This window comes from Paroedura picta, chromosome 3 (genome assembly GCF_049243985.1).
Source record: "Paroedura picta isolate Pp20150507F chromosome 3, Ppicta_v3.0, whole genome shotgun sequence".
In the NCBI taxonomy this organism is placed as follows: domain Eukaryota; kingdom Metazoa; phylum Chordata; class Lepidosauria; order Squamata; family Gekkonidae; genus Paroedura; species Paroedura picta.
The window spans coordinates 164216702-164226201 of record NC_135371.1 but is presented as its reverse complement, the minus strand read 5'-3'; positions in this window follow the sequence as shown (position 1 = coordinate 164226201).

The following is a 9500-nucleotide window of genomic DNA, read 5'->3' as shown; positions in this document are numbered from 1 at the left end:
GAATGTCAACTTCCTGTGATTTTAAGGAAATCTTGCAAAAAGTAATCCGATCGACAACTTTCTGTTTAAACAGGAATGCCCCTTTCTCTCTCGGTGAATGCAAATGATCGTATGCTAGAGAAGAAACTTACAGCAGTGATCGTATGATCACTTGGTAAGAATCAGAAAATCCTAGAATTGCAAGGTCCCATGGAAGCCATCTAGTCAAACCCCCTACTCAATGCAGGATCAGCCTGAAGCATCCAGAAGTATCTGTCTAGCTGCCGCTTAGAATCATAGAGTTGGAAGGGGCCAGACTGGCCATCTAGTCCAATCCCCCACCCCCAAATACAGGATCAGCCTCAAGCATTCAGGATAGGTATCTGTCCAGCCACTGCTTGAAGACCACCAGAGAAGGGAAACTCACCACCTCCTTTAGCAGCAGATTCCACTTTTGAACTACTCTGACTGTGAAAAGGTTTTTCCTGATACCCTTCCACACATAGTTCAAACCCGTTACTGCGAGTCCTACCCTCTGCTGCCAACAGGAACCCCTCCCTGCCCTCCTCCAAGTGACAACCTTTCAGATCCTTAAAGAGAGGCACCATGTCCCTGCTCAATCTCCTCTTCTCCAGGCTGAACAGTCCCAAGTCCCTCAGCCTTTCCTCCTAGGGCTTGGTCCCCTGGCCTTGGATCATCCTTGCCGCTCTCCTCTGTACCCTCTCAATTTTGTCCACATCCTTTTTGAAGTGAGCTCTCCAAAAACTGCAGGTGCGGACTAACTAATACGGCATATAGAGGACTAGGACATCTTGCGATTTTGATGTGCCGTCTTTGTAGAAAACTGCCCAAGACTGCGTTTGCCACTTTTGCTGCTGCATCACACTGTCTGCTCATATTTAGCTTAACAGTCCACAAGTAGCCCAAGATCTCATTTGCACGCTTTGCTACCTAGAAGTGACTCTCCCATCCAGATGTAGAACTCTGCACTTCTCCTTATTGAAGTGCACCTTGTCATCATCTACCCAAGCTGATCCATCTCCGTTGTCTTGCCAAATAGACAGAATTGTTTTGCTGCCACCGCCAATCTCGGTTCCCAGGACTTCCGGAAAGACCTTACTTGCTAACTAACAAACAGTTGTTGTAACTGAGCTGCTTAAGCGGCCATTCCCGGACCTGGCCAGCCCAGACTAGCGCGATCTCATAAGAGCACAGAAGCTAAGCAGGGTTCTCCCTGTCTGGCACTTGGAGGGGAGACCACGAAGGAATACCTGGGTCGTGACCTAGAGACAGGCAATGGAAACCACCCCAGAAGTCGCTCGCTTTGAAAATCTCGTTGGGTTGCAATAGGTCACCTGTAACTTGACGGCAAGAAAAGAAAAAGGAGTTGCCATAAGTCAAATGTTCGATTGATGGAGCTTTCTCTAGAGAAAAGCCTTCGTCAGGGAGAGCTCTCGCAGAAGGACTGTCAAGATAGCTTCACAATGCAGGGCTCACGCAGTCAGCGCCGCCGCAAGATTTCGCCGGTGTTGCAATTTGTATACATTATGCAAATTGCATGCATTTGCCTTGGCGTCTAGAATAATTCTGTCGTTTTTATTTTGCATGACTTTTAATGGATTTGCAGAGGGGCGGGCGGGGGGGGGGGAATGAGAAAAGGAAGTATTTTGAAACCCCCGCCTGTGACCGACAGAGATCCTTCTTCCGCTGCACTCTGGGCCCTGGGGATGACAGAAGGCGGGACTCGCGTACTTCCCCGCCTGTCCTGCGCTTCCGTAAGGGCAACTAATGGCTTTTGTTTAAGATCGGACGCCGAGGGATGAATCCGGCAGAACGGTTCACGGAAGGAGCCGGTGGAGCAGATGGTTCCTGTCCTGCCTGCTGTTGGGCCTGAAAAGCCTTTCAGAACGTCGGGAGAGATTTGCAGACAAAGTGTATCATACACAGAGCACCAAACTAATGCAAGTGTGTGGAGGGGGTTGCTAAGGCTTCCAGGTCCCTCTGTGAGATGGGGGGGTTACAAGACCTCTGGAGATTTAGGGGTGGGGGCTAGGGAGGAAAGGGATCTCTGTGGGTTACAAGGCCAACAATGTCCAAAACATTTGTTTTCTCCAAGGGAAACTGATGCCTGTAAACTGGAGATGAGCTCTAATTCCAGGGGATCCCCAGGTCCCACCTGGAAGCTGGCTTCCCTTGGGAGGCTCAAACTGAAATCACCTAGTGGCTTACGCCAGAGGAGGCAGTTTTTAACCTGCTTCTCAGAAGGGAATTTTGGGGTCTGATTGGAGGAGGAATTCACTCTGCTGGCTCCTTCCATGAAGTCTTCCTGCAGATCCAACCCGCAAGGTTTTCTGGACGCTGAATTTGGTGCCCTGCAGTGTCCCTGCAATCCCCATGGTAATCCTCCCTGTATAATGCCGTTTGGTATATGCCCATAGGATTTCAGTATGTTTGGAGCTCCAGGGGAGGGGGATGAGGATGTACGGCATCTTAAGGCTTTTTGGAGTTGTGCCACAAGGGGTTTGCTCCCGAACAGTCCCTGCTAAAATGCCTGCTGCCTCCGTTGTCTTCTTGTTCCAAGGACTTGCCACCTGAGAACTTCGCAGGAGTTGAAGAGCGACAAGGACAGAGCAGGCTGCTTGAAGCGGCACACTCAACCCAAAAGTTTTTAGTATTAAAAGGCTCCTGGATGAAGCATTTTGCACACTCTTCCCTGCTCCTTCCCTTCCGTCTTGCTGGGTGGGGCGAAGAGAGGGGTGACCTGTTCTTGAATGCAGCTTCTCATGATGTCTGCTTTCGGCGTCAGAAGAAGAGCTGGTTTTTTTTTATGCCCCGCTTTTCACTGCCCGAAGGAGTCCCAAAGCTGCTTACAATCGCTTCCCCTTCTTCTCCCCACAACAGACACCCTGTGAGGTGTCTGAGAGACACCCTGTGGGGCTGAGAGAGTGCTGACAAAACAGTTCTAAGGCCTGTGACCAGCCCAAGGTCACCCAGCTGGCTGCATGTGGAGGAGCAGGGAATCAAACCCAGCTCTCCGGATCAGAGACTGGAGGCGAAGATTTCCCCTTCCTCCAACTGGGAGAAAGTGGGGAATTTGCAAACCTCCGTGGAATATGCCGTCAACTCGTGAGGGAACAGCACAGAAGCAGAACAGTTGCTCCTGCCAAGAAAGGGACAACCCCTGCTCATTTCTGTGGCTATGGAGGAGCTGTCTCTCAGTGGGAGAACCTCTGCTTCACATCCAAAAGGTCCCAGGTTCAGTCCCCACCTTTTCCACACGCCAGTGGATGGTAGTGAATAGCTCTTTCCCAGAGAGCTGCTTCCAGATCTGACTTTGGTGGGCTAACAGGCTAATTCAATAGAAAGCAGCTTTGTGTGTGAGTGAGAGAGACCTCCACATTTGTCTGTATGCAGACACTGATGCACATAAGAGCTGAAGAGACCGGGGGTTTGCTTTTCCCCTCCACTGCCCAATGGAGTCTCAGAGCGGCTTACAATTACCTTCCCTTCTTCTCTCCACAACAGACACCTTGCGAGGGAGGTGAGGCTGAGAGAGAACCATAATGCTCAAGGTCATGCAGCATGTCTCCTGTGTCTCAAAGCAGCTTTCATAGAATCAGAATCATAGAGTTGGAAGGGACCATACAGGCCATCTAGTCCAACCCCTTGCTCAATGCAGGATCAGCCCAAAGCATCCTAAAGCATCCAAGAAAAGTGTGTATCCAACCTTTGCTTGAAGACTGCCAGTGAGGGGGAACTCACCACCTCCTTAGGCAGCCTATTCCACTGCTGAACTACTCTGACTGTGAAAGAATTTTTCCTGATATCTAGCCTATATCGTTGTACTCATAGTTTAAACCCATTACTGCGTGTCCTCTCCTCTGCAGCCAACAGAAACAGCGTCCTGCCCTCCTCCAAGTGACAACCTTTCAAATACTTAGAGGGCTATCATGTCCCCTCTCAACCTCCTTTTCTCCAGGCTGAACATTCCCAAGTCCCTCAACCTATCTTCATAGGGCTTGGTCCCTTGGCCCCAGATCATCCTCGTCGCTTTCCCCGTAGTGAAGTGCTGAATTTGTTCTGAATTGCTGCCTCGAGACCCTCTAAACCAAGGGTGGCCAATCTCTCCAGATATCCATGGACTCCAGTTCCCTTGAGTGTCATGCATGCCATTTCCACATGCCTACCCCCCACTTGCACCTGCTTCCAAGATGGCTGCTTTCCTGTCTTTCTGGAACTGCAAAAGCAGGCGAGCAGAGATACAACGTGCCGTCTCCTTGGAAGGATGGGTGATTGTGTCGCACGTCTGCAGGGAGAGCGGCTGGTGCATTGGATCACCCCAAATGCAGTATTCAGCACAATTATCCAGACGCAGGGGAAGATTGACTGCAAAAGAATCACCCAGAGAACTCACAGAGACACGGCGGCAGCTTTCCCTGGGGGGTGTTGGCGGTTCTTGGGGCTCATGGAAGCCTTTTCTGGATGACAGGGTAACTCGGTCAATCACTCTGCCGAGTTTTATTTAATTTGGGTGGATTCCAGATTTGGTGGGTCCTGGGCACCCCCCCCCCCCATGTGTCTCGCTCCCTGCCTGTGCCCCTTCCTCCCTCCCTCCCCGGTTCAGAAGTCGTCCTGTGGCCCATCCCCACAGCCCTCTTCACTGCCCACAGCCCTTTCCTTGGACAAGCGTGTGCAGCTGGACGCATGCTTGGTGATGTGCAAGTGAGCAGGCATGGAAATAGCACATGAGGGACGTTTGGCAGCAGCAGCAGCCAGACCCCTAGCAGCTGCCGCACCGGAGGCCACACGTGCAGCATCCCTGCCTTTCCTGCGTCGCCGTTCAGAGATTAAAAGCCAACACGTTCAGGTGGTTTACAGTGCTCCGCTTTAAAGCTCAAGAGCAATCTGTTGGTGGCCCAGTAAATTCCGATCTTAGCTCATTTGGGCGCTAAGCTTTTACGGGGATTGCGTTGGGAGCCATGAGCTTTGGGCCGGGAGCTCATGGCTTTGGAAGGCCGCGCTGTTGCCGCTTTGCAAATTAATGTGCGGAGCCAGGGAAGGTTTTGCCGTATTGATCCAGGGGTAAGAGGCTCTTGACGATGTTTATCTTCATGCACCGTCTAGCATTGGTTATCCTTTCCAGTAAAACGGATGCAGCTTGCTAGGAAGGAAAGAGTGTTGCAGGGTCAAGAGATCACCCAGGGCTGTGCATGGCCATTCCCCCCACAGCATAAGATTTGTAGCTCCGGTGGAGTGGCCAGTTTGCACCCCAGGAAGACGTGTTTGTCTCTCTAGTATAGCTGCAGCTTTCTCTTCCTTTGGTTTCTTGGTTCTCCCATTTATCCTGCCTGCTGTGGGGCAAAGCAAGATCTCCAGTAGGTGGGGTGGGGAGAGCATTAGTCAGCAGGGTATAGCAGGAGAGAAGCCATAGCTCTATCTCCTCTTGCTGCTGTTTTATATAGCAGGGGTTCTCACGTTTTGGATCGCTACTTTTCGGAATTAAAAATGGAAGTATTTTCGCCTAGAGCATGTAAGAGCAGGGATCGCCTGCCCTTAGAGCAGCCTGTTTCCTTCGTTGTGGGCATCCCCCTCCAGCTTCGGAGGCAGCGTGCTCTGTGCAGTGATTCGTGCAGAGACACCACAGGCAATCTCCTCGGAAGGATGGATGATTACGTTGCATGTCTGCAGGGAGTAGCGTCGGCGACTCAGTCCAAATGCGAGATGCAGCACAATTATCCAGCTCCGGAGGAGGCTGACTGGGAAGGAATCTGCCTGGCGGACTCACACAGAGACGCAGCAGCGGCTCTCTTGGGGGTTGTGCTTGGCGCTCATAAAAGCCTTTTAAATTATTTTCTGGATTAAATCCTTTCTGTGCCTCGGTGTATTCCCAACAATAGTTTTGGAGTGACTGTGTTAAAGAGATGTAATCTCCGGGTTCTGACCCTGCCTGCTCTTGAAGTCTAACAAGATTCAGTGTGGTGGATAAAAATGCACAGGGGTGAACAAAATCCACTCCCAGCCCCAGCTCTCTTGCCTCCTTGCAGGGAAAGGCCCGTTGGGACAGGGATTGGGTGACATTCGGGGCAGAATGAAGTGTTATCCTCTTGAGGCGGTCGAACATTGTACGCAAAGAGGGTCACCGTTTTAATGCTCCCCCAGTAAAAACCCAACGGGCAAATAATTTTTATAAAAACTAGCACATCAGGAAGAAAGGGGCTACTGTGTGTGGTGCTAGTTTTCCGCTTACAGAGAACTGTTAATCTGGAGCAATTTGCCAAACAGAATCCCTCCAACGCGGTGTGGTCCTTCTCTCTATCTCAGCCCTCTGACACCACAAATGCATCCTCCTGCTGCTGCTTGTCGGAGTAGACAATACCGACTTCAATTCAGGATAATGTGTTGGTGGGCTAATTCTCCCACTGTCTCTGTGGTGGATGCGCTCCAGGTGTAGTCTGCACAGGGCTTTTTATCCAGTCCCAGCTTGAATAAATCCCTCCTGTCTACACCGAATTTGATTTCCATTTTGATTTTGGGCGCTTTAAATTTCCCCTCTGCAGCATGCAGGATTGATCTGGAGTGACTCCGCCTTTCAGCTCAGTTATCAATAAGACAATTTACATTTATGACAAGCCCAATCACGGTGCCATCACCCTGCAATTGCCAAGAACGAAATTAGGGTACGAACCAGGGTCTGTGATTGGGTATGCGACTGCATGCATGTTAGAAAGGCCAAGAGTTCAAACTTAGTGGAAGCACACCTGGATGAGGCACAGACATGTAACCAGGGTGTAGTCTGCATGGGGCTTTTTACCTAGTCCCTCCCGTCTACACTGAATTTGATTTCCATTTTGATTTTGGGTGCTTTAAATTTTCCCTCTGCTGCATGCATGATTGATCCAGGGTGACCCTATATTTCCCCCGTGATATCCAGAAGTGGATATAACCATCGATATTTGAATAAGGAAGTGGGCAGATTTTTGCTTATTTCGAATTAACTCCCTTCTCCGTGCCTCGTAGCAAAGCAGTCTTCCCTGATTGGCCAGGGCATCAATTCAAAGACTTCCTGGTTTCCGGTTGCAAGGCTTGTCTTAAAGTGACTGCGCTCCAGAAGCCCCAACTTCTCTCAGCAGAGATTTGCCTCTTGATTCCCCCCTCTGCTGTCTCCAATCCTCCCCCCCTCCATTTCAGGAAAAGAAAGTCTACCGCTGCGCTTGGCTCCCGTCCCTGCTATGAGCTTCCCCAATCAAGTGTAGAACACTTTCTGTTTCAATGGGGAGGGGGGGGGAATAGAGGAAGACCCGAGTTCAAATCGATCTGAATTCAGCAGGATCCACAACAGAAAAAAACAAAGTAAGTGCAGAATCAGCCCAGATCTCTTGAATGGGAGAGGCTTGGCCAGGTGTGGCTAGGCCCCTGAGTGGGGGTGGCTCAGCTTTCAACTCGCTTCTCTCCCTGCCCCCCTCTGCTTGGCCTGGAGGCTGGATGCTTTTCAGAGCGATTCTGACGCCACCATCCCTTAAACCTGCAACAAACTCTATTAGCTGCTACTGCAAATTGGATTTGTTCAACGCGATTGGATTTTGCCTCTGGCCTGTGTGACTGTGTCAGGAGGGGGGGGGGAGCGCGGAGTGAAGGGGGGGCACCCATAATAGTGAGCACTGCATTTCTCTCCACAGCCCTAGCTGAACGGCAGTTCCCTCCTCAAAGGATGCGCACAAGTACAGCTGGGGAGGGGGGGCACAACAGGTGGCAGCTCCCTACTGCAGAACTGGTGGTCTTTTGTGTGCTATTCTCACTTCTCACACGTTTCAGAACCAAGTGGAAAAATCAAAGGGAGAGGAAGCCAGTGTGGGCAGTTTCCCTAGCTGCTAGGCATGCCAGCCTCCAAGTGGGATCCCCTGGAATTACAGCTCATCTCCAGATGACAGAGATCAGTATCCCTGGAGGAAATGGCTGCTTGGGAGGGGGGACTCCATAGCATTAGACTCCACTGAGGTCCCTCCCTGCCCCAAATCCCACCCACTTCCACCTCCACCCCCAAAGTCTCCAGGTATTCCCCAACCCAGAGCTGGCAACCCCATCCAGACTACAGAGATCAGTTCCCCTGTAGAAAAGGGCTGCTTGGGAGGGGGCAGTCCATAGCATTAGACTCTCCTGAAGTCCCTCCCTGCCCCAAATCTCACCCCCCTCCAGCTCCATCCCCAAAACCTCCAGGTATTCCCTAACCCAGAGCTGGCCACCCTATCTGCTTTGGGTCCTCCGAGAGACGCTCAGCAACTGTCCTGGGGCCCTCTGCCCAGGGGCCCTTTGCTCTTCTGAGATGCTTGCTTCTCTCTGAGTATCCACACACCTGCCAGCTGGCCGATTAGAATATTTTCTGCAGTGAGTTCCTGTCCTACTGGTGCTCCATCCACATTGTCCTTTGCAAGTTTGCCCAGTGCCTGTGTCTGATGTTAGAGAGCCAGTGTGGCGTAGTGGTTAAGAATGGAAGCTTCTAATCCGGCCAGCCAGGTTTGATTCCCCGCTCCTCCACAACTTGGGTGACCTTCATTAATGCACAGTACACAGGCTGGGCAAGGTTTGACTGGGGAAAGCTGTGTCCCTGCGGGGCCGTGATTCAGCCAGGCAGCTCGCCTACAAATAGCGGTTAGAATTTGTGGTGCTTCCGACAGCTCCCTGCACTGTTCTGTTCTCACATCTGGCTTGCATTCATGTTTCATCTTTGAGCCAAATACGCTAGTCTGGAAAAAGGGGTTGTGTACATGCATGTTTCTTCCCCAGAGAGCTGTGGACGATCTGCAAGAGAAACTGTCCATTGTGCTGCATATGTTCTTGCTACTTTCTACTATTTGTTTGTTTTCTTATTTCTTTGGTTAAATCATAGCTGGCTTATGGTGACCTCACAGGGCTTTCAAGGCAAAACGGGTTCTTCTGTCCAAGTACTTGACCCTGATTGGCTTCTGAGATCTGACAGGATCAGGCTAGACTGGGCTGCCAGGTCTGGGGCATCTAGCCCTGGCTTTCTCACCCCTTCGGGTTTCTTGATGGCCCTGGAAGGACTGCCTAATGGGTGGGAGTTAAGTAATTGTTTTCGAAAGGTGTTAAACATTTCTCGAGCCATATATGATCATGTTGCCCTGCCTTTGCTCCTAAATTGGCCAATGATGAAGAATAATAATAAGAAGGGTTGGTTCTTATATGCCACTTTTCTCTACCCGAAGGAGTCTCAAAGCAGCTTACATTCACCTTCCCTTCCTCTCCCCACAACAGACACCCTGTGAGGTGGGTGAGGCTGAGAGAGCCCTGATGTTACTGAAGAAGGGTTGGTTCTTATATGCCGCTTCTCTCTACCCGAAGGAGTCTCAAAGCAGCTTACATTCACCTTCCCTTCCTCTCCCCACAACAGACACCCTGTGAGGGAGATGAGGCCAAAAGAGCCCTGATATTACTGGTCAGTCAGAACAGCAGTCCTTAAGAGATGTTTTGGGTGGAGAAGATGTCACATAAAAGGAAAGGGGGAA